The sequence below is a fragment of the Akebia trifoliata genome, chromosome 4, assembly GCF_017979445.1.
Source record: "Akebia trifoliata isolate Shusen 1 chromosome 4, ASM1797944v1, whole genome shotgun sequence".
Classification (NCBI taxonomy): Eukaryota; Viridiplantae; Streptophyta; class Magnoliopsida; order Ranunculales; family Lardizabalaceae; genus Akebia; species Akebia trifoliata.
This window is the reverse complement of record NC_141378.1, coordinates 23,218,618-23,226,808: the sequence shown is the minus strand read 5'-3', so window position 1 is coordinate 23,226,808 and position 8,191 is coordinate 23,218,618.

Below are 8,191 nucleotides of genomic sequence, written 5' to 3'. Positions count from 1 at the left end.
TAGATCTTAATAAGCTCTGGAGTTCAGGTTCCACTTTTCTTGTGAGGGTATATATTTATTTATATATATATATATATATATATATATATATATATATATATATATATATATATTCTTTTCTTTTTTTTTTCCGGGGGGGGGGGGGGGTGGCGAGTTAGTGTGTGTCACTTTCACCTATCTTTGATAAGCTCAACATACATTGTCGTGGATGATGAGGCTTGGTGTATGAGAGAGCTCTTATCTTATTAGAGTTCGTTTTTGTTAGTTACAAAATTTGAGTCCAAGCTGAGGTTTGACCGATCTGATTGCTTTTCTTTAAACAAACAAAGCTTATCGTCCTACACTTATCAACCCAAGATTTTACCCATACTCTATATAGATGAGCTCGGTTTGTACTGAACTTACTTTGAATCTGACGGGTTAGATTCAATTCTTACATTGTCGTATTTGTCTCTATTAAGACGTTTGATTGCGTTCCTTCATCTCTTACCTTGATCTGTAATAGTTTTTATGAAATCGTTCTCATAACTCGATCATGGGTGATGATCCCTTGATACCTTATGGTGTCCTGAGAAAATGATGGTTGTACCTCTTATGTTCAGTTTGAAAATTTACCTCGTACCCCTTTCTACAGGAAAATGAATTTCTACTCTCTTCCTACTATAATATAATTTTGTTCGGGACGTAGAGCTCGATAATTTCCTTTTTCTTGATTTGATTTTAGATCTTGATTTATAACTGTAATGACTTGAAAATCCTAAAATGTATCTCAAGGAAAGAATTTTAGATCCGTGCATTGATTTAAAAGTATAGATTCTTAATTTTTAATATTTGAGAAAAATTAACTTCACCAATAGATTTAGAAGGATTGAGAAACATACTTTAGCCTATAAGCACGCCTAAATTTGAAATCGATTGAAAAAGTTATCAAATCCTCGAGTTTCGCATTAAATATTTTCCCAATAGGTAAACGACACTTTAGAGACGTAATTTGAGGAAACTGATCATACCATTAGATTCGTGTCAAAAAATCACCTGAAATAGAGTATAAGTTTGTCCAATTCGATATTTGGGAAAAATAATTGTCAAAATGACAAGTACGTCCCAACTTAAGTTATATAAATATCTAAATTCTATTAGAAAAATCAGATTTTTCTTATTCTCCTCTCCAAACAAATCTCAATCATTTTCCTTCAATATTTGAAACTCAGATCTACACCAAACGAGAACGATCCGAGCTTAGGCGCAAGAAGAAAAGTTATTCCTCTTACCGAGGGTTACGCGTGGACGTAAAGAAATTTGATTTTCGTCTGAAGAAAATTTTAGAGATTGGCCGGAGGTGATTTTTTAGTCCATTCAACCGTTGAAAATAGGTTGCCTTCCCTTCTACCTTCTAGTTATGCGATAATTTCATAGAAAATCCATATGATTGTTGATAAATCGATTGTTTAATTAAGTTTATACATATTTGAACGATTTGAATCATGTTTGCATGCTTATTTATGATTGATTTTAATTCATTTGATGTAATATAAGCATTTTATAGTTAATATGATATTTGGATCGATTTTGGTCGAGTTTCAATGAAAAATCAACAATTCAGAAAAGTATCTGAATGTTGAGTTTGGTTCTAATTTTTTTGTGTTGCTTCCATATAGTATGTATACCCATTTCCTACCTTTATTTCATTAAAAATAATTAAGTATTACTTTAAGTTCTTTAATAAATAAATAAATAGTTCGTTTTCAAGTTCGACTTTGAAAAATCATTTTTTCAACACTTAGTTAAATTTTCACAGATTTTCAGTTTTTATGTCTTATGATTTTATCTTTGTTTTCGAGTCTCTCGACTCAACCAAAACCATCGAATGGAATTGGTTGATGCTTTATGGATTTCAAATTACTTTAAAGGTAAAATTACTTTAATAAATATGTAGGAAATTAGATGATAGATTGATCAATTTAATTGATGGATAGATTGAGAGAACATATGTTCTCGATTGATTGATGGGACAATACCTCCAGTTCTACGTAGTGGCCATGCCACGTAAAACGTGATAGATAGATAGAGGGATGAGATGGTTGATGGATGAAAATGACAGATAACTGTCACTAGAGGGCACTACCAGACTTTGTTTGTATTTTCAATTAAAAGAAATGATATATTATATACAAAATAAATTATTTTATTTACCAGTAAAGATTTGTAGAAAACCATAAAGAGTTACGCGTTGCTGTGTATCCGGAAGCGGCGAGTCAATCTAGGATGACACTAGATGTCCTATGCTCTTCGGTAGTATGTGATACCTTAGAGCATATTACAACTTATGAAATCTGGGAATTTCTCCTACTTATTTCCTGGGAAATATTGTGTGTAAAGGCGGTTTCTGTATAGTGTAGAGGTAGGCGGGGTTCACATCTATTGCCTCTTGATAGGCTTCGACGCGAGGGGTCTCCTGGGCTAGTTAGTGATCACTTTTAGTCTGTAGTCGTCAAACGGTCGACCTCATCGTTAGTTGAACTCAGTATTGGGTTCTTGGTCAACGGCCAGTCTGAGCCGGATAAATGGTCATCCAACCGTGGTATGCTAGACCGACCACAAAATCAGATTTATAACGATGGGATTTCACATCGAAGGTTAAGTTTGAAATATCGTATTACCATAGTCGAGGTGATTATATCAACGTGTTCCTTTGCTCTCTTATCGATTACACTACCGTGTTCTTATTATGTATCTTTTTCTTATTTTGTAATGATTGATAGATGTTTTTATTTAAAAGATGCATATGTTACTTTAAATGATTGAAAATAATAGATTGAAAGTTATTATAACTGTTTGCTGAGTATGCTTAGACATTTATCGTATGTTACATCATGAAAACTTGCATTATTTAATTGTTCTGATGATTACTCATGCATGTATGACTCGCTGTTAGAACAGCGTTCATCCTGCTGAGTTACATTCCCCTGTTACTCACCCTATCCTTCCCCTTTCAGATTATTCAGCTATTGAAGAGCCGTTCTTTGAGGAGTCTTTTGAAGAGGTCCTCGAGGAAGAACAAATTGATGTCTTGCCACCACTGTGTCTTTGAGGATTAGTAGGGAATCCTAGTGATTTTTGTTTGTAGATAAGAAATATGTTAGTTTAAAAATTTTTGTAACCTGATGAATTATGAGATTTAGGATCTTGACTTATATCAGTATTTGTCGATTTCTTTCGCTTACTCTAGACTCTCGTATAGATGTTAGTCAAATATTTATTTCGCTGCGTATATTTTCTTTTCATAAGTATTATATTTGTAAATGTTCTATCAAGTTGTGTGATTGATTACCTCACACCTCGAGATTCTGACTGATGAATCATAGGGATTTGTGTTGGGATTTCGGGGCGTGACAATAACTTTTAGTGGGCCCCCTTTGTTTCTTTATGGTATGTGTCATTATCGTGTTGCGTGACAGAAATGATCTCTACAGTGCTTATAAAATCTGTTCCTTGAGAAATTGATTCTAAAACTAATCGACTTTCCATAAGAATGTATCTCTAAATAGTTTATTTTTGAAGCTGGATAATCATGGTAAAAGATAGGATGGAATTTTAATGTCTAGATGAAAATTAAAATCATTTAGCCGTGGGTTGATTCAATTTTTTTTCCATTTTGATGAGAAAAACCATGGTATCTAGAAAATGGTCCCCCTCTCCCCTCCCTCCTTCCCAAATATGCATCCTTCCTTCCCAAATTTGCATGGTAAGTTGCATATGTTAAACAATAGATGATGAGAGATAGTGATTCAAGACAAAACAATCTACAAAAGCTATGTACAAAAGGCATTTTGTTTTTTAAATATTAATATTCTTTTTTCTATGAAAGTTATCAATGGGGAATTGGGATTGTCTAATATAAGGAGGGTTAGGGCCTGAACTATTTTGGGGTTATTCGGTATTGTTTTTCATCTATTTGTAGGTGTTTCGATATCAAGTCTGACCTTATTTTGAGGACTTGTCACATTTTGGATTGAAAATCTGAAATTTTGTTTTCTTTTGGATGATTCAATGGCTTCTGATAAGGGTGATGTTATCTTGGTTAAATTTGATGGTTCAAACTAGGCTGTTTTGTGCTTCCATTTTAAGTTCTTCGTTGAAAGAAAATGATTACGGGGTTATTTAGATGGATCTAAAGTTGAACCAACCGCGATCGATCGATGCTAAGGGTGTTCAGCAATGGAAGATTGATAATGCCAGGATTGTTTCTTGGATCTTGGGTTTACTGGGTACAAGCATTGGGATTCTGATGAGAGGGTTTCAAACAGGTAAGGAGATCTAAGATTATTTAGCTAAAGTATACTAGCAATTAAATCTTTTTAAATTGAGCATGATATTTTTATTTTAGTCAAGGAGAAAAGAAAATACAAAAGAATTATGCTGGTAAGGTATGGCCAGGCAAAATTTTTGCCTTGGCCATGGGTAACTCATAGACCAGAACTATTTTTTTGCAAATTTTTTTATCTTAACATCAAATGTCAACTAGTTTTGCTAGGTTTTGGCCATCTTCAAGTTGGAAATTGACTTTGGGGAGTCTAAGCCATTAGGGAATGTCGTGTAAGGGTTAAAAATGAGAAAAAGAGAAAATCCTCCCTTACCAAAAGTAGGATACCTTATTCTATTACATGGACCATCAAAATGCGACCTTACAACTTGACCTTCGTTGATTGGCTCAGACTTATAATGCTTTAAAGAATTAGCGCACAATCTGTTGGGATTCAAAACGTATCATAAACCTCTAGTCGAAGGCTATGCATTGTTGGTGATAGGTAGGTTGAAGTTTTTCAAATCTTCAAACCTCTACACAAGTCGAATCAAGTGTTTCGTAGGTTGGTGATTGAGTTGAATATTTTGGTCTTCATGTCTTAAGGTGAATGATCTCAAGGCGTAAGATTACTTGGACCCAAGGCTACAGAGTTTTTATGGGACAGGTGATTTTTGCATTGGCTATGACGAGAGGTGCACAAGTGCATTAACTTTACAAGTAAATCAACCCCCCATTATTACAGGCATTCACCACTTGACAAGAAAGAACACAAAAGAAATAAGAATGTTAGTTAAAAAAGGAAAATAACAAATTAAGGTTTTCAAATCAACACCCATGGTCATTAAAATTCTGGTTTGAACCCTCGGTTTCCCCAGCGGAGTTGCCAAGCTATAGATTCGCAGGCTTCGAAACTTTTGGGTAGGTTTGAGTTTATCTATATGGGTTTAGGTGTCGTCACCATTTAATTAAAGTATGAATGGACACTATAAAAGGTTTTTTTTTTAATTGTATTTTATTGGCTTGTAGTGACTCTCATTTTCAAAAGATAAGGGGAAATGGTTTTCCTAGAAATCTAAGGTATGGAGGTTCGGCTGAGGGTCAAAGAAGGTGGTAGGCACCTTGTCTTTCTCATCCTGAGATAGTTACCAACAAATAATCAAATGGTGTGCTTATGAAACCTTTTTTAAGGATTTTGAGAGTAAGAGAAATTATAAGAAAAAGTAAGGGTTAAAAGAACTATAACTTAGTTTTAGAAAATTAAGAAATTAAACTTATGAGCAAGCTAAAATAGAAATGTTACTTGCTAGAATTTTTTATGAGCCTAGGATTTTGATGAGAATCCATATGGATTTTACCTTATTAGATCCCAAGGCTCTTTTTTAGGTTTATGTACTCACTTGGGAGCATCTTTTTGTTGGTTTAGCTTTTAGAAAGTGTCCATAAGTTGGACACCACCATGAAAAGACTAGGGCCTTATGCATGAGATTTTTTCCATTTTTGAGATTGTTTTTGTTAGCTCTAAAGGTTGAATATAGGTCTATAGGGACCTACACTTTTACTTGTAGCTATTTTAGAACTGAGTGTATGCAAAGTATATGCATGTGATGGACTTGTCAAGAGAATATTACTTTTCAATGAGGGTTTACTCTCTAACTCTATTGCCACTAAAGAAGGTAAAACAATAAAAGATTATTATTCTAAGAAATTTAAAATGCAAATAAAGTAAATAAAGTAAAGCATTTACACTATAAATTTAAATTGCATGAACATAAAGAAAGAAATGAAAACCTAATCTAATATTTTCAAAGAGCTTGTTGAAGGCTTATAGGAGGAGATTACCTCTAGGAGGTTTTACTCTCTACCTTTTAGCCTCACTAATGCAAATAAGGATCTACATTGGTACAAAGAAAAGAATGAAATATGTTTGCTTAATGTAAAAAAAGAGGTAGTAAGAAATAGGGGTGCGGTGCACATGATTCGGATTTTGGCAAAATTGGAACCGAACCAAACATGATCGGTTCTACAAATTTGGAACCGAACCAATCCTAACCAACCTTGGTTCGGATTGGTTCAGATCGATTCTCGATTCTCATACTTTCAAAATAGAAAAACTAGTATTTTTTTTTCAAAAGAGGAACCCTTTGGATCAGATCATAAATAATGCCTATTTTTAAAATGAAAATGATTTTATGATTAAATTTTGACTGAAATCAATAAAAATTGAAAATTAGAGGAAGTTCAATGAGACTAAAAAACATTATAATTTTAAAATTGATTTTTTGGATGGATTAGTGAGGAAACTAATCCATAAATGGTAAATTAACGTATCCAAGCCTAGGTTCATATAGTATATTTCATCTAACAAATACGACATAAAGATTCTCATAAAAAAACAAGGAATCAAACTCTTTGAAAATATTTTTCCATAAATGAGTTGATTCATTTGAGAGTTGAGAGAGAGATTTGTGTACATTTTTTATGAGTTTTTGTTAGAAAAAAATAGAGGAGATAAAGTTGAAGACTTTGATGAATTACCTCTACATAACATATATATATTAATAGATACTTCGAATTAGTTCAGTTCTCAGATTGGTTCGGTTCTATTATACCCCTAATCAGGAACCGAACCAAATCAATCGAATTTTTTAATATACAATCCGTACCCGAACCAAATCATGCTCAATCCGAACCAATCCAATCCAAAAGGCTTCGGATTGGTTCGATTATCGGATTTACCCAATCCAATGTACACCCCTAGTAAGAATGGGGAGATTAGAGAGGGGAATGGAGGGTTTAACTCCACCTTAGTTTTATTCTTTCCTCCCTTCTTTCATTCATTCATTCTTCTTCTTCTTCTTAATTTGTTCTTCTAAGGATTTTTAGAGAGATTTTGAGAGAATAGGAAGGCTTATAGAGGTTTTGAAAAGTTTGGACAGAATTTTAAATTACCAAAAATAAGCTCTGCCCTTTGCCTTGGATGGGATCCTATTTATAGAATTTTGGAAGACTCTTGGGGACAAACTTATCTTAAATCATAGGGTTCTCAATATTTTCAATAAAACCTCTAGAGAAAACTCAAATTACCTATCATCTCCTTAGATTTGATGGTCTTTCACTCACTTATAGGTCTCACAAATCATAATGATTAAAAGAATATGATTATAAAAGTAATAGTTTCTAGAAAATTCTTTGAGGATAGTTAAAGAGTCCTAGGTCTTTGATTTTGGGTCAAATCCTAGATAATTAGGCTAGCTGTCATGTAAATATGGACTTGGATTTTGGATATTAAAGTCATTTAGCATAACTAATCCTCTAACAACCTAAGATTAAGAATGTCTTTGTTCACAAGTTCTAAAGAATTCTTTGAGTTGGGTAAGCTTGTCAAAACCCATTGAACTTGGTCTAATTACATTGACTCTTCTTAGATTGAGGATAGACTTGGAGGTCATAAGTATAATTTACCTTGGTTTAGTTCTAACAAGATGAGGTTAAGATAATAATTACACGTGAGGACCAATTTGACCAAGGGTCTTTGTTGGAATAATATAAAAATTAGAAGGAGACCATGATGGTGGGTTTATTAAAGAATTAAAAGATGGTCAAAAGAATGAAATGGAGGGATTTTCTTGGGAGAAAATTCAGTAAGAGGTGGGTTTAAAAGTAATTAACTTTAACCAAATTTGAGTGCACATGGGTTAGAAACTACTCAACAAAATTGGCCTTGGGTGAACCATAGCCAGAACAAATTTTATGCCTAGTTGTGGGTCACCCTTGGACTACGCTAAATTTCCTTTTGGCCGTGGGTGACCTTTCGTTAGGTTTAAAATTTGTTTTGATTGTGGGCCACCCTTGGCCAGGTCAAATTTTCCTTTTGGTTGCGGGTTA